Here is a 16,477-nt window from a genome sequence, read left to right on the forward strand (position 1 = left end):
GGTGGCATTTCAGTCTGGATTTGAATAGCTCCAAGGATGGTGCTGTCTTTACTGGGTGTGGCAGGGAGCTCCAAAGAGTAGGGGCAGTATGACAGAAGGCTCTGTCTCCAGATTTTTTGAGGTGCACTCTGGGAGTGACCAAGTTTATAGAACTTGCTGATCTGAGGTTGTGAGAGGTGTGGTGCAGCTTCAGCAAGTCCTTCATGTATCCAGGGCCAGATTGTGCAGGGATTTGAATGTCAGCAGTCCAATCTTGAATTTTGCAAAGGATATCACATACTGTATACTCATACAGGATATCACATATAGGAGTTGCTTCAGTAAGCTTTTCTTTTGAATTATCTTGCATTACTTTATTTTAACATCAAATGCAAAGAGAGCTAATTCATGAGCTAAACATATAAGGAAAGATACATTGGACCTGATGCATGAAAGTCTGGTAATTTTATTGGTGCCTAATGCTAGGGGACACTAAATGTTATACCACATGCTACCATAGCAACGTGCACGTCATCCCGGTAACATGTGTGGCATCAATAAAGTAGTAGATGGTGATCCAATGATATTAAGACTGGTAAAATTTCCATGTGTAGGCAGCATATAGCAAAATTACCCCTTGTGTATTAAGACAGATAAGGAGAGATAAGACTAATGATGAGATAGAAGAGACTTGATTCACATAGTGTTGGTAAACAGGGCAAAGCAATAGCACTGATACTAATCCCAGCAGAGTACCATGCATTGAGCAATTAGTGCAATTTGCTGAACATGGGTAATGTAAGCATTACCATAGTAATGTGTATTATGCAAGTACTGTCATGCTAATTACGCAACGAGTGGTATTCAGCATGTTAGTACTGATAATAATGATGTGCGTTGTGTGCGCTCGGCAGTTTTACCGACACTATGTGAATCTGGGCCAAGGAAAGATAATTCATGAGGTAAGTTTTGTTCCTTGGTGTGACATGACCTGAAACACAAACACAGCAAACACACTGTACCCATTAATATCAAACCAGGGGGTGGAGATAAAACAATGTTTAATGAAAACAAGTTGTAAGAGCAGTCAGAGAACCTAGTTTAGGCACTTAAGCTTGACAATATTCTTATGCTGAAAAAAAAAAAAAAAAAAAGCACGAGTAAACATTTACGAGGTGGTGCACTGGTTCAGGGCTGGGATTATCATACTCGAAGAGTGTTTAGCCACAAAAACAAAGTACTTAAAATACCAGTATTTTCAAAATCTGATTACAACATACAAGAAAACATCCTTCAAATATTAAAAGAGTGAGTACTTATAACATAAATATAGTAAAAACACCCACATTACCTCCAGGTCAGTAATGCAACTGTAATATAATATTGATTTTTCCATCTTTAAAATATATGAGGAGCCTTTGGCTGACTGTTGTTTACATGTGCTTACCCTTTACATTCTGCTCTGACAGGTTTCCATGCTCAGTTCCCCACTAACTTCCCCCACAGCTACTCATTATTGTATGTGCCAGGATTACTTACACCTCTGTGATTTGTACTTCACACAAAATAGCTGAGCAGGACATAGATAGGAAAGGGATGAACAACAGACAGCACTGATCTGACATGATGTGCAGAAGGGATATGTAATAAATCACAGATATGCAAGTCATACCCCCTAGTATTTTTAAGCTGTAAGTAGGGATGCTTTTCAGTGCACAAATATTTAGGAATAGAATAAAATTCATCCACCATGTTTATAAGCACCAAAAATAATTCATAGGCAAACATTGAATGTTCACACCTGCACAGACACTGCAATGATCACCAAAGAATATTAGAAAATACTACTTTTTAATTGTGAGCAGTGACACAATTTAGAGATTGCATGCATAGTAAAAACAATTGTAGTAGTTAAGTATCACCACTTTTTAGTACAGACTCCTCAGTATAGGATTCCACCGACTCCGACGACTCAACTCCACTAATTTGCATATTACAATCTTGTTGATTGAAAGTATGTAACATGAAATTCGTCTCTTAGCTGCCAACGCTTAGGAATTTTAAAAGACAACTGAAGTGAGAAGGATATGGAGACTGCCATATTTATTCCCTTTGGACAAAAACTAGTCCTTGGTAAGAGTACTTGTAAATGGTATTGACCGGAACAAAGAACATCTATCATCCCTAGGCAATGTGACTGTGGGTACATGTAAAGCTACATACACACGGGAACAATTGTCGCCAGAAAGGCAGAGACGCGGCGGAAGCTGTTTGTGAATTGAGCATCCCCTGGCCGGATGCTCCATTTACTTGCGTAGGTCTCCTGTCGCTAGCCCGCATACACACGCGGGACTAGCGACAGTTCCGGCGAAGTTGCGGTGACAGCTATAGCCAACGATTGAACATGTCAATCACCTGGCGACCGCTCCGACAGGTGACGGTTCGGGGCGCGCGCATCATACACACGGGCGACCTGTCGCCGCAACACGCGCGTGCCACGTGGTTGCGGCGACGGCCGTACCCCGTGTGTATGAGCCTTTAGAGTGATGTGCAGCTACTCTGCAGGAGAATGAGGTGATTCTTCCTCTTACACATTCTCCATGCACAATCTGAACCAGGTTTATGGGTGATAGACAACACCTCTGTGTTCAATGTGCACAACATTCTCAGTGGATTCCCTGCAGCTCTGTGGGGAGTTCTTATGTAGAGTATAGTACTACTGTGTAGCAAAGTAAACCTGAGACAGATGAAATTAAAGTTTTATACATACCTGGGGCTTCCTCCTGCCCCCTTCAGCCTAATCAGTCCCTCGCTGTCCTCCTCCACCATCTGGATCTTCTGCTATGAGTCCAGGTATTTGAGCCAGTCTGGCGTAGTGCCCATGCACACACTCTGCCGCCGAGAGCATACTACACCTGCTCAGCACTATTGCGCAGGTGCAGAACGCTCCTGGCTGTGGGAGCAGCACGCAGAGAGACTGCGCTGACTGTCTGAATTACCAGAACTCATAGCAGAAGATCCAAGTGTTGGAGGAGGACAGCGAGGGACTGATTGGCCTGAAGGGGGCTGGAGGAAGCCCTAGGTATGTATAAAACTTTTCTTTTCATCCGTCACAGGTACCCTTTAATTCATAGTCACCAAACCAAATTTTAACAACATATCAAATTATTTGATTTCATGAGCAAAGAGAGTGCATACATTTGCATAAATCAGCATCAGCACATACTTATTTCCATCTTATTGACCATCTCTATTAGTGACACGGCTACACATCAGGCTTTATTCTTACAGCATAGATGTTATTTAGTAAATATAAGAGATTCCTGTGTACACATCATATATACAGTCACAATCAGATATGTATATCTGACTTTAAAAATACGGGGACTGCTTTATTGAAGCAGCACAAGTAACTAATTTTGATTGGTTTATTTCATTTTTGTATACTAAGCACGGCTATTACTCTATATATAAATTATTTATGATGACTATTATCTGAGAAATAGAACATTTTATCATATTTTCTATTTTAATTACAGTTTAAATTAATTAGGAGTCGGAGTCGGTGCATTTTTTTTCCCACTCCAGGCACCCAAAATTGCTCCGACTCTGACTCCACGACTCCGACTCCACAGCCCTGATATACACAAGACTTCAAAAAGGACCAACTGAGGAGGAACAAAAAAGGAGAGTGGGATTTTATTCATAAATAAGGCCAGTTCTTTGAAAAGAGAGAGAGATGTGACATATGGTTAACTAAAACACTGAGATCACTCACAAGATTGTTTCACAGTCTAAGGACTGCAGTACCAGTATCCAAGGCATGTAAATAATGTTTGCACTTTTGCACTTCACTCATTTTTCATCTAATCAAGCAGAACTAATGTTTACAATTACAACAATGTATTATATAGTTAGTATAAGAGGTAGAGGGTGAAAAAAGGTAACTAAATCATAAAATATGTCAAAACTCACTTCAAATCACTTCAAAACATATTCTTGTGCAGTCAGTCAATAAGTCTACCAACACCACACAGAAGGACCAGAGGATGTTTTTTCTTTATCAAGATCCATCCAAACTTCTTTACCCAACAAATGTGCTTATAATTAGATAATCTAGATCTGTGCAACCGAGCAGGGCAAATGTCTGGTTTGAAGCCCTTAGAAACCGAATAAAAATAAAATGTAAACATAGGCTAATAACCAGGTGATATAGCAGGCACCCTTAGACCACACCTGAAGTGAGAGGTATATGGAAGCTGCTATATTTATTTCTTTTTAAACAATGCTAGTTCCCTGACAGTCCTGCTGTTCTTTCTGGCTTCAGAAGCGTCTGAATCACACATCTGAAAAAGCATGTGGGTAATCCAGTCAGACTTCAGTCAGAAAGACCTGATCTGCATGCTTGTTCTGGGTCTATGGCTGAAAGTATTAGGGGCTGAGAATCAGCAGGACAGCCGGGCAATGAAAATCTAGTGTGTGTACGTAGGTTGAGCAAGAGAAGATGGTGAGATGTCATCCCAAAGGGCCTGAGCCCACTGACGCAGTTGTATCCGCTTCTGTCCGCTTTTCAGCATCTCTATCACTGGTGTGTAACTGAAGTGGACACAGCTGCATCAGTGGGTTCAGGCCCTAAGGCTTCATCCAAAGAATTTACCGGTAATCAGGATGGCATATTCATGACAGGAGGAGAATTAATTCAACAACCTAAGGCCTGGTAAAAAAAAGAAAAAGCAGAGCAGAAGCAGGGACAGAATTTCCACTAATCCCACCTCTCCTCACCCAAAATGAAAGGGGACAGGCAACAATGGGCAGAGATTTTTTTTCCCAATGTGCACCTCTGAATCAGAGTATGACACAGTGTGATTGCAGTGCAAGAGTTTCAACACTAATGTAATGAATGGAATGTTATAAAACAATCCACGTACAGTATTTTCCTTGAGCAGGCTTGTGTATTGTGGGTCAGAAAATCAGCTGCATTCATCCATGATGTCCAATGACTCTAGTTGGTGAAGGAGGTTACTAGTGCTATGATGTGCACCCTGAATTACATCTCCCTCTGAGTTTCTACAACTCGGAGGGGGAATAGTATTTAATGAAGCCGGGTAGGTTAGGCTCATTCGGCTCACTCTGCACTCAACGCATCAGCGGCCGTACAATACGTACGCCTACTTGGACCAATTTAAAGGCTCACAACACAGCTATAATTTTAAATACATTTATATTTCTTTGACAAAAGAAAAGTTTATGCACTACTTCAGTGTGAATAAAGCATCAAAATCCTTTATTGGTCATCGTTTTAAAAGCACAGCAATGGTACATGACAGCAAGAAAAGCTGACGCATTTCTGACCCTGCTGGGTCCTTAGTCATAGCCAAGGTGACACAGAAGTACAAAGACTTATATATCTGTAACTCCACCAATTAGCACTCAACACTTGACTTGAGGTGTCGGAAGCTGTTTGAGCATGAGGTGCAGTGGATATTCAAACTGGGCACTAGGGAACCAGGGGGTCTTAATTATAGGTGGGATGTCAACCATTTTCTTTTAGTCTCTGGGTCTCTCTGATTTTGTGCTGAATATAATCCAGCAGCTTTTCTGCAACTTTAGACATTTTCCTTTTCATGATGTATGGTTTTCCCTTTTACTCTCTAGGGGCCTGATTCACAAAGCGGTGCTAACAGTTAGCACGCTGGTGAAAAGCCCTTTATCATGCCTAAACTCAGTTAATAAGTTTAGGTGTGATGAGTTTAGGTGTGATAAGTTTAGGCATGATAAGTTTAAGCACCAACTGGGTTAGCACCGCAGTGCACAGCTGATCAAAAGTTTTGCGCTAGCAAAGTCTGGTGCACTTCGCATAGAGTTTAATGGCGCTGCTTTGCGTGTGTGACTTTGCGTGCGATCTAAACTTATCTAAACTTATCATGCCTAAACTTATCATGCCTAAACTTATCACACCTAAACTTATCACATCTAAACTGGCTTTTCACCAGCATGGTGCAATGGTTATCACGCCTAAAGTCTCTAACTGGGTTAGCACCGCTTTGTGAATCGAGCCCTATGTATTAGATATCCCATACTTGTTGTTGTAACAGTCATTTTATCATAACATCTTTGATAGTAGGATCTATTTATATATTTTTTATACATTTTTATGTTTTTATAGACCTATAATGTTATTGTACTGTTTGTATATAGGACTCTACCCTGCCGTGCGTATGTTCCTTGAAGGCTTGCACCATACCTATTTCAGGTGTAGTGCTAATGGGTGTAGTTACAGGTATATAAGTGTTAGTCTTTGTCACTTTGGCTATGAATAAGGACCCAGCAGGGTCAGAAACGCATCAGCTCTAGTCACTGTCCTTGCTGTACTTTTAACCGGATGACCAATATTGCCCTTCCACTCTTGCCCTGCACATCCATAAAGAGTGAGGTAGTGCAGTCTTCTTTTGAACTTTCATTTATATTTCTTTGAAGTGCCAGATCTACCTGTCTGGGCCTGCTTTTAATTAGAAGAATTAATTTACAGGTCCACGAGAATCCTGATTTCTTCAGAATATTTCTGATTAAGGTGACATTTTTTTTAACACTCATATTAACTAAAAAGTCAATTAATGTTAATTCATTATTGGAATAATTTTACAATTGTGTGTCTTTGTTAGAAAACATGCAATTTTTCCTAGCTACAACCTTATTTATAGTAGCCATGAAGGCATAGTTCACACATTTTCATTTCCAATGCTTCCTGCCGTTCATCTGGTATTTTTTGTTCTGAATTGCACTTCATAGCAATTCTCAGGATCATCTTTGATTTGTTTGCCTAAGAATAAAAATGTATCTGCAAAATACAATCTATCACAAAGACGCTTTTGCTTCTTCATTTGCCACTCCTTCTTTCCCTGCATCAGATGTTGTAAAACAACCAATGATGCAGCAAGGGAATCCCAGGGAATACCCACCCTGATTAGAGCATAATGGCCCATACTCATGAGGGACAATTGTCGCCGCAACACGCGGGGCGCGCGTGTTGCGGTGACAGGTCACCCGTGAGTATGGGCCACGCGCACACCGAACTGTCGCCCGGAACGGGCGCGCACCCCGAACTGTCGCCCGTTGCTGAAGTCGCCAGGCGATTGAAATGTTCACTCGCCTGGCGACAGTCGCCGCCGCAACTCCGCCGCAGCTGTCGCTAGTCCGCGTGAGTACGCGGACTAGCGACAGCAACCTCCATTGAGGTACGCAGAGCTTCCGGCAAGCTTCCGGCGGGGGGAGGAGGAACGTCGGCGACAGCTTACGTCGCGCCGCTGGTCCCTCTTCCACGTGTGTACGCGGAGGGACCTGGCGAGGAGCTGTCGCCAGCCTGTCGCCCACACACTCACGTGTGCTGGTGACAGGCCACTTTTACCGCCCGTGAGTATGGGCTATAACAAAATTCAGAGCAAAGGCTAGACAGACTGCGATCAGCTGCTGATTGCAGCTCCAGATCTATTAAAAGCAAGACGTTTTGAACCAGGATGATACCATTTATTGGCTAACTTGAAGTAGAACTTCAGCCTAAACAAACATACTGTCATTAAGTTACATTAATTATGTCAAAATAGATGGGTAATATAATCTCTTACCCACCATGTTTTTTTATTTCATGGGGGCAGCCATCTTTTTCATGGGGGCAGCCATCTTTGTGGTTGAAAGGAGGTGACAGGGAGCATGACACACAGTTCCAACTGTCCTTTGTCCTGATCCCCCCTCCAAGCTGTGCGCGCTAGGCTTCAAATCTCAAATTCAATATTAAATAAAAAAAAATAAAAAATTGTTGTGCCAAAACAGCAGAAAGAGAAAAACTTCAGAAATCCCATCATGCTTTGCACAGCATAAGGGGAAAAATGCCCGGGCAGTTTTATTCTGTGCAGCTAGTTCACAGTTTTCAAGCTGTGAAACTGTTGAAGAAACACCAAGCCTTTTCAGTGCTGCTGAGTAGATTTTTAGTCTGGAGGTTCACTTTAAAAGAATAAGAGTAAGCTTGCTCTCTGAGGAACCACACTGAGGTATGTTTTTCTTCTTGTTTTTAGGGTCTAAAAGCTTATGAAAAAAATGCACAGCTTTTAGACCCTAAATCTGGAAATAATCATAACGCCGGGGAGGTTAAATATCTGCTAGTAATTCCACATGTATGAATATTTACCTGTCATTAGGATTGCCGCTTTTTTATTTATGGTCATATATGGTATATATGGTATATATATATATATATATATATATATATATATATATATATATATATATATACACAGAGGTTGGACAGAATAATGGAAACACCAAACATTTTGGCATCATAATCTTTGAACATGTTTTAAGCAATCAAAACTTGACATTTGTTAAAAAAAATGTGTTTATTATTTTTGTTATTTGATATGTTTAATTAAAATAATTTATTTTTTTACAGATATTTAAACCAAAGTTGGTTATAATTTATAAAAATGGCAGATCTCTCCGACTTTCAAAGAGGCCAAATTGTTGGTGCTCGTATGGCAGGCGCTACTGTAACAGAAACTGCCCGAATGCTTGGCATTTCAAGTGGTACTGTCTCAAAAGTAATGACTGCCTTTGAAAGAGAAGGAAAAATGTCCTCAGCAAAGCACAGTTGTGGCTGAAAGTCGAAGTTGTCTGAGAAAGACCGTCGGACTCTAAATCGAATTGTTAGAAAAGATTGCAAGACCACGGCTCCTAAAATCACTGCAGCGCTAAATGAAAACCTACAGAACCCAGTTTCCACAAAAACTGTTAGTCGAGAGCTACAAAAATCTGGATTCCACGGAAGAACTGCAATAAGAAAACCTCTGCTCTCAAAGACAAATGTTTCAAAGCGTTTAGAGTGGTGTAGAAACCACCAGAATTGGTCCCTCGAGCAGTGGAATAGTGTGATTTACCTTATTTTCTACCTCCTGCCGAGTGTACGTTTGGAGACAGCCGAAATAAGCATTTCATCCAGACTGCCTTCTCCCAACCGTAAAAGATGGCGGGGGTTCTGTGATGATCTGGGGTGCTATTTCTTGGAGATCCACTGGGTCAATGATTTCCCTTCATGAAAAAATTAACAGCCGAGACTATTTAGGAATTTTGGGCAACCAAGTTCATCCTATGGTTCAAGAACTGTTTCCGGAGGGGAATGCCATCTTTCAAGATGATAATGCCCCAATCCATACAGCCAGAATTGATAAAGAATGGCATGAGGAACATTCTAATGAAGTTGAGCATCTCATCTGGTCACCACAATCCCCAGACCTCAACATTGAGCATTTATGGTTGTTATTAGAGATTCAAGTAAGAAGTCGATTTCTGCCTCCATCGTCTCTAAAACAACTGGAGGGTGTTTTAACTGAAGAATGGGCTAAAATTCCTTTGGAAACAATTCACAATTTGTATGAATCAATACCTCGGAGAATTGAGGCTGCATTTGCCGAAAAAGGTGGGGAAGCCAATGAACTTATTTGTATGTTTTAGGGATGTGGGAGGAAACTGGAGTGCCCGGAGAAAACCCAAGTAGACATGGGGAGAACATACAAACTCCTTACATATGTTGACCTGGCTGGGATACAAACCAGGGACCCAGCGCTGCAAGGCAAGAGCGCTAACCAGTATGCCACCGTGCTGCCCAACAATAAGTTATCATTACAGAAAAGGAAACAAAGGCACCAATAGGATAAAATATGCTAAACAGTTTTAAAAAATTTTGGGAGGCAGTGGTGGACTTATTCCCCGAAGTAAGCATAAAACTGTCGATTTTCAAACAAAATAAATGTATTCACATACTCCAGAATACAAAGCTTTGTAGTCTTGACTATGTGAATAAATTTATTTTGTTTGAAAATCGAAAGTTTTATGTGTACTTCGGGGAGTAAGTCCACCACTGCCTCTCCAACATTTTTTAACGTTTTTAGCATATTTTATCCTATTGGCGCCTCTGTTTCCTTTTCTGTGATACCTGTGTCCATCCCTGGTGGAGGGATGTTCTTACCCCTTATCTTCCGATCTACAGAGAGCGACATCTTAATCCTGAATGGAGACAGGTCTTAAGCCTCATACACACGAGGCATCGCTGTTGCTAGCACACAGGAGACGTGTGTGCAACAGCTCGGTGACAGCTCCGCCTGAGTGACAGCTGTCTACACGTCTCTGCCCGGCAGAAAGTTTCGTCCCCCCACCGGAAGCTCCCTTCTGGCTGTGGGTAGCTGTCGCTAGTCCGCACATACACACGCAGTACGCGTGGCGGACTAGTGACAGTTGTGGAGACAGAAGTTGCCAGCGATTGAACTTTTCAATCGCACGCCAACTGCTGTCTCCGGCGACAGTTCGGGGTGCGCACCTCATACACACGGGGCAACTGTTGCCCAGACATGCGCATGCCACGTGTTTGTGGTGATAGTTGTGCCCCGTGTGTATGAGCCTTTTTAATCTCCTCACCTGCTTTTACAGTGGTTGCCTATACGGTGACCCTGGTTTGTGAGTATATTTGTTAACTTACATTCTATTACCCATTGTTTAACATACTACACCATATTGGGCTCTCGGTGTCCCTTTTGTAATTCTTTGGATCAGCCTGGATTGTTTTGAGCTCCTTGGTGGTATCACAAGACCACTTTTTTACAATTTCTGAATCACCCTACTCTTGATTAAAGGTCACCTCACAATGATTAAGTACCAAGACAATGGACCTATTTTTTGGTTTCAATATGAATGTTTTAAAGATAACAAAAATGTAAGCATACACACTGAAAGTATAAAATAGTTTCTTTGGTTCTCTTTCAGGCCTTCTATTTTACCATGGGAAAGAGCAATCCACGGGTCCGTCCGTAAAGTAATGTGGAAAAGGGACTGCAATAAGCAAAAGGCCCTACTCCAAAGACTGGTTGGGCGTGGACATTGCCCCTAGATGTGGAACATCACGCCTTCCCTCCCATAGCCTCTAAAACACTTAGGGCCTGATTTATTAAGCTGCGCTGCTGTAGCTTGCATTAATGACACTAATGCAAGCTAAATACAGAGTAACTTAGGAGCACACACTATGCAGCACTGTCGTGCATAGTTTGCGCTTCTAAGTTACAATCACTTCTTTTAAAAGTACTGTCTACTCCTTTAATATGGAGGAGATGTGAGGTAGCGCTACTTGTAAAGGATCTACAGCTTACACCTGATTGGCCGGATAGGCTGTCACGCAGCCCATACTACTTTCAGTAAGCCTGCCTGAACCACCATCAGGGCCAATAGCTGCGTGGTACTAGATACTGGCAGCTCTGAAATTGGACAATGGTCCTGAATTCATATAAGTAACAGGACCCCAATCCAGAGTCGCCAGTATCTAGTACCACGCTGCTATCGGACCCGATGGTGGTTCAGGCAGGCTTAATGAAAGTAGTATGGGCTGATTGACAGGCAGCCTATCCAGCTGTGATACTTCATATTTCCTCCACATTAAAGGAGCGGCTGGTACTTTTAAAGGAATGAGTGTAACTTAGGAGTGCATGCTACGCAACACTACTGCGCTTGGCGTACGGCTCTCTATTTAGTTTGCGTTAGTGTCATTCAGCTTGCGCTGCTATAGCAGCACAGCTTAATATATCCGGCCCTTAGAGTCTATTGAGGGGCTTAATTTTGTGAGTATGGCTGGCACCAAGTACCATCTAGTTAATACCTTGTATGCTGGTTCCATGGCAAAAATGTTAGTGGAACAGCCTGAAATTCTCCATCAATTGTTCACCTAGTCTTCCCGGTCTTTGTGTTGTCCCATCTCCTGCTCCCAGCCTGACACATAGGGGTGTAGTCTAGAGGAGTCAGTGCATGATAGTTTAGAATATATAGTTGAGATAGAACCAGGCCCAGATGGATTCTCAAGACACATAGTTTCAAAATGGAAAGCAATGCAGGGTCTTTGTCTCATATGAGGGAAGACATCCAATGTTTGAATTGCATAAACCAAAAATGCTCTTGGGGAGGTGTTTGACTTTATCCCGGATAGTTGCCGATGTGGTGAGGCCTCTGCCACTAAGGAAGTATTGGTGGTTAATCTACCATTTAAAGAAGCCTGGGTTGTCAACACCAGGTGGGAAAAGGGGGTTATGGGTGACGGGGCTCAATGGTAAGTGCGAGGGTTGTAAGCCTCCAGAGTACCTGAAGGAAACCCAGATGGGTAAATCAGATAAAAGAAAGGGGATATGTTTTTTGTGGGTCTAAGGTGTTTTAGATTCCAGAGGAGTGTGCCAAGTTGGCACTATTGGGCACCTCAGTCGGTGAACTATTGCTTGCTTGTGGTCAGTACAGGCAGCAAAGTGTTTTTTTTGCCACTGGGTAACGCCACCATGAATCAAATGATAACAAGCGTGGTATTAAAAATGTTTCCAATCGACTGCATTTTAACTGCATCTGACTTGCATTCGCAGCCAGCAGACTGAATGTTGAACTGCCTGACAAGAATGCAAGTCAACCATCCACCTAAAAGAGGCTGCTCATGGGCAAAACACTCCCCGCCTGGGAAGTGCAGTCGTGGGAGTGCGCAGCCAAGATGCGCCTGCGTAATGGCCCATGACTTAGCTGCGTTGCCAAATTTAATTTGTCTGACAGAAAGAGAACTTTATTTTAAATTAACAAAACAGTTCCTGGATAACTGCTTAATAGTTGTTTTGATTATCCATTATTATATGATCCCGTCTGTGATTGCAAAGTGCCCTGCAAAATTGGAATTTAGAATTTTCCCCCTTAGTTGGAGGCATTGTTAAACAAACATTTGGTTGCGTAAGCGCAGGCTAAATATATTTATTGTATGGAATAATTTTTGTAAGTTATGTGCATTGTTATGCACAGATTCAAGGAAATATTATTGTTTTTAGACAATGGAATGACCTACCTTCACAATAAATAATTTGTATTGAAGTGACTTGTCTTGTAGTCTATATCAATAGCCCCTCAAAAACTCCCAACTAGGCATATTTTTGCAATATTACAATCTAAAAAGCAAAATGGGGTGATGATTAATAATGTATATTGTGCAATATTTGCCCCATGGTCAAAAATAGATACAAACTACACACATGCAAGGCTCACAAACTTTTGGATAACTTACAACTTTTGCTATCATCATTTCCTCTGAAGAGGCTTGCTCAACAAACTCTGAATGTCACCTTTGAACATGACACATGGTTTTCTGCACAGCTAGTGACTTTGCACTCCATTAAGTGTCACAGGGCTGGCAAGGGGGTATGTCCCAGACCCCTCAATAGGTGCCTCTTCAGATGAATGCCCAGGACAGGAAAGTCAGATGCAAGCACAACCACGTGACTAACCGTCTACATCAATCACACACATTTATACATTGTTTCATATTGCCAAACTACATTTTATAAAGTGTCATAATATATCCGGTTATAATATAACTGAGGAGGTAAAATTAATAGGTATAATTTTTAATGTCTTTTTTATTAATGCTTAACTAATCAGTAACAAGGTACATAGAGAACTATGAAAAAAAATGAACTGGAAGCCACCTCAATAACTGTAACACAAGAGCATGCAACAAGTCAGTTCAATAAGTGCCATGTGATTAGCAAGACAAAGCACATGTTATATTGTGGTCTAACAGACTGCATTATGAATTTCATACAGGAGCTGATCAGAGAGTGCAACTTCCTGTATACAGCAGCAGAAAAGCTCCATAGGCAACAGTGTAACCAAAAAAGTGCTGTAGAACATTCTGACATTTGACGTAAGGGATCAAACGCTGTCTAGCACACAGCCCATGAATGGGATTCCCCTCCCCCCACTCTGGGGCTTCAGGAAACTCCAGTCGCACCATCTGCAATGTGAATACCTGACATTTTTTTTGCAGATTAAACCCTTTCCTGCCTTATTATTACACTAAATGTAGTAAACAAAGCAAACGGGCTGCCGGGAAACCCCATCCCCCACCGTACTTTTTTTAAAAATACTATTAATATTACTATTGTGCCTTTATATCAACATAATAAGAAAATAAACATGATGAAGATAGGTCATTGACAGGAATAACACAAATAGGTTTCATCAAACGTTGTATGGGTCTTTAGACCTTTAAAAAGCATAGAAATAGGTGAAAAGCCACACAGCTGCAAGCAGAGGGGAAGTTTAGCTTCATGACACAGGCAGCTCAGTCTATGGCAGGACACTGTGCACAATGTACAGAGGGTGGGGGATGGGGGTTTAAACACAACTCAAATGAATGGCTAATCTCACTTACCTCACATTGGATGTGGCTTGAAACACAGAGCTTTATAGTTCCAAAAGACGCTGCCTTCAGTTCCCAACTTCTTGCTGAAACAACACTGTCAGTACATGGACTTTTCCTTCTTCCTACTAACTGTGCATGGTGGTAACTCTCCTTTTGTAGGTCCTGGGTTCACAAACCAAAACAAACATGAAAAATGCACGTAAAAAAAATAAAAATAAAAAATCAGCAGTGTTCTTTGAAAAAAAAATCTCCAGAGTTTAAAAAATACACAGAAAAAAAATATTAAAGCAATCCTTCATCCCAAAGCCAGGTTCCAAAGCCAGCTGAAAGTTTTGCCTTTATTATAACTGTGGTGTCTGTTTTTATTATTGTTGTGATCTTTTCTTGCTGTGACACTCAGAATGCACAGCTAACTAGTTCATTAGCAGAGTTAGTTAGTCTGTGTTTGTGTGTGACTGAAGCTCCCACAGACACAGCAGCAGCAGCTCAAAGAGGGGGGGAAGAGAGAGGGAGAGAGAGAGAGAGTGAGAGAGAGACTGGCAGGGAAAAAAAGATCCACACACATACATACAGAAACTGAGACACTGAGCTCTGTGACCTCCTAGAGAAAAAAAAACACTGCAAATGACCTGAACTTGTGAAAGGAAATAATAAATATATTTTTTTTCGTGTGGCTTTTAGTGAGCTATAGACAGGATTATTCTCACTTGAAGCTATCATGGAGGCATACGGTGTTAGTATTTTCTATGTTTATATACTTCAAAATATAAACAAGGACAATCATATCATGCTAAGGAAATGCCACACAAATGCTCAGGACATGGTAATGACACCAATCTGCAAAAATAACAACAACAAAGAGAAATACCTCAATCTGGAGGGGGGAAGGGAACACTATAGTTCACATGTACATCTGCAGACACTGAAGGCTTTCAACGTTTCTGTGAATATGTGTGCATATCTATATCAATCTATCATCTATCTATCTATCTATCTATCTATCTATCTATCTATCTATCTATCTATCTATCTATCTATCTATCTATCTATCTATCTTATATATTTATTAGCATGACACATTTATATTTTATATGTATTATATTTCATTATGTATCTATAGCGTACATTATGTAAAAGGCCATCTGTAAATGGGGTAGATTGACTATCTATTGATATGGATATGTCTATGTATTTACAACAAGAACATGTTACACATAGTACAAAAGATTACATGGAAAACAACATAAGCATAACGCTAACAATGCTATACTGTACAAAGAGATAGATGCACAACATAGAAAGACACCATAATGGCTTCTATGGTATATCACACAGTGATATCATGTGACGTTAATGTTTCTCGTTGTGCTTCAGATACACAAATAGGAAAATTGTTGGACTTACAGCATCTCCATTATTGTGATTCAGCAGAACCGATTACACTAAACATTGTTATTGTATGACCCCGAAAGTCTTATTGTTCATCAGATAATTTGTACGACCCTTGTCAGGTTCTTTACGCATTAGCACATTTTTCTTAGATCCTTACACATTACTGTGGAAGAGGAAAACAAATAAGAAAAGAAGGAAGAGTGCCTTGAAAAGCAAGTATAAGTACATGATGCAACATTGCCCTGATTACATGTGCTTCCCTTCCCCCATCGCTTGCTGGTGGGAGTGCTGTTTTTTCCGCCTGTAGGGTCACATTGTGGTTGATTGATTCTCCTTTCGCCTTGCTCAGTCATTCAGATTTGGAAAGTAAATAACAAGTTGACATCATTACAGCTCTCTGCATTACTGTGACACATTCCTCTGCTACCACACAACATCTAATAGAAGCGCATGAAAACATGAATCGCTGCCTACGCCCTGTGATCTTACACTACAGTGTAATACACTGGAATTTATTATTATCACCGTAAACGTTCTATGATTTCACTAAGTGTTCTTGATCACTCATCAAGGTTATTACATCAGGAATGGATTTCCTTCTATGGTGCGATAGTGAAAAATAAAAAAAGCAACATAAGCAAAAGAAGGTTAACACTGTCACGACAGTCAGTCTTCAGGTCATGTCACACGGGCAATTGTGTCGCTAGCAGTTATGTGCTCAAACAGTTACTAATCATAGCAGCTTGATGCTGCAGCATATCGCTAGTGCTAATAACTTGATGTTATCACAGGGGATTCCATTAAAATGCACTGAAGTCTAGTCACAGCTATCAGTCACCAAGGTGACGTGGC

General features: G+C 41.1%; 1 protein-coding gene across 4 annotated transcripts in view; it reads right to left on the minus strand.

Annotated features, from left to right (window-relative positions):
- TBL1X (transducin beta like 1 X-linked) overlaps positions 1–15,970 on the minus strand; it is a 448,757-nt gene extending 432,787 nt beyond the window's left edge. For 3 of the 4 annotated variants that reach the window (XM_068269905.1, XM_068269908.1, XM_068269909.1), the window contains exon 1: positions 14,243–15,230. The gene's annotated coding sequence lies outside the window, so the exon portion shown is untranslated. Of the gene's footprint in view, positions 1–14,242; positions 15,231–15,637 lie in introns of those variants that run through there. The other variant, XM_068269906.1, reaches the window with a different exon arrangement.
- Positions 15,971–16,477: the final 507 nt, after the last annotated feature.

The sequence above is a fragment of the Hyperolius riggenbachi genome, chromosome 2 (assembly GCF_040937935.1).
Source record: "Hyperolius riggenbachi isolate aHypRig1 chromosome 2, aHypRig1.pri, whole genome shotgun sequence".
NCBI lineage: Eukaryota > Metazoa > Chordata > Amphibia > Anura > Hyperoliidae > Hyperolius > Hyperolius riggenbachi.